This window comes from Epinephelus moara, chromosome 16 (assembly GCF_006386435.1).
Source record: "Epinephelus moara isolate mb chromosome 16, YSFRI_EMoa_1.0, whole genome shotgun sequence".
In the NCBI taxonomy this organism is placed as follows: Eukaryota; Metazoa; Chordata; class Actinopteri; order Perciformes; family Serranidae; genus Epinephelus; species Epinephelus moara.
In genome coordinates this window covers 14,095,642-14,097,111 of record NC_065521.1, presented here as the reverse complement: position 1 = coordinate 14,097,111, position 1,470 = coordinate 14,095,642, and positions in this window count along the sequence as shown.

Below are 1,470 nucleotides of genomic sequence, written 5' to 3'. Positions count from 1 at the left end.
AGTGACCTTGATCTGTGACCTATGACCACCAAAATCTACTGAGTTCATTCTTGAGTCCAAGTGGACGTTTGTGCCAGAGTTAAAGAAATTCCCTCACGGCAGTCTTAAGATATCACATTCACAGGAATGCGAGGTACAGATGGATGGTTGGAACTGGAATACATAATGTCTCGATCATGGCTATTGCTGGTGCAGAGGCATAACTATACCCCTGGATCTTCATTTTTACTTAAGCCCTATTCGGACGGGATTAGTTTTATATAGGGACGTGGCAAAACTACGCACTGAAGTATCCAAACATTGCTCAGATAGCGAGGCAGAATTTGATCATACCAAAAAATAAAATAAAATAATACTAATACTAATAGCCTACTACTACTACTACTAATAATAATAAATTCTAATATTATTCGAACTCTACTAAATTAATTCGAAAATATTCGAACTCAATTTCATGGTGCTTTTGACAGTCCTATCATACGCACATGATGGCAGGAGGGGACGGCGGCGGTGCGTGAATGGATTTACCCCTCCCACTTGTGGTAGTTTTACTGATATTTCTTATCCCGTGCGAATCGGCCATGAATATTACTGACGTCCTGTGGTAAAGTGACATTACTCCACGTGCCCATGTAAAACTAATCCTGTCCGAATAGTGCTTTAGTTTGTACTATAGTGTTACAGAGCATGCCATGTCCCGGGTTTGATTCCAGCCTTAGAACCTTTGTTTCACATCATGCACCTCTCTCTCTTCCCCACCTATTTCTACACTGTCCACAAAAGGTGATAAAACCCCCAAAATAATCATACTTTGTTTTTTTACATATACAACCTTTGATAAGTTTATATCATATTTTTAAGGACTAAACTACATAACAGTGTAATAATGTCATGATAATAAAACACTGAGAAGGGACATTTTGTTGCCCAATGAGTACTTTTACTTTTGACCATTTGATCGTTCGTGTATTATTCACTCACCCTGTGTTACCGTGAACTCATGAGGAAAACTTTGTTTTTCTCAAATGCCTCTACAATTAACAGAGAATCCCAAAAAAGGTGAAATTCTTCAGGAACTTAAGTAAACAGGGTCTGTATTTAACAACAGCAAAACTAAATCAAAACATCCATCAACAAACACAACTCATGCAGTATAATACAAGTCCCATTTATTCAGTCGTATGCTCAGTTCTTCCCAAACATGTGCATTTTTCCTAAAACGTACACTGATTTAAAATACGTCAGCACCAACAGTCTCAAGCATGGCCGAGTAGCACCTGGGCACACACCTGCGTTTGAACTCTGCTCAAGTGTAGTCTCGCCACCAGACAATCAGAGATCTCCGCCTTCCGATAGTCTGGGGACACTCCTTTCTAAAGTGTGTTTAACACACCGGCGAAAACGGCCGGCAACAAAGCAACGCCTCTTGCATTTTTGAAAAGGACACGCCTTCTCGGAAATGTGCGCTCC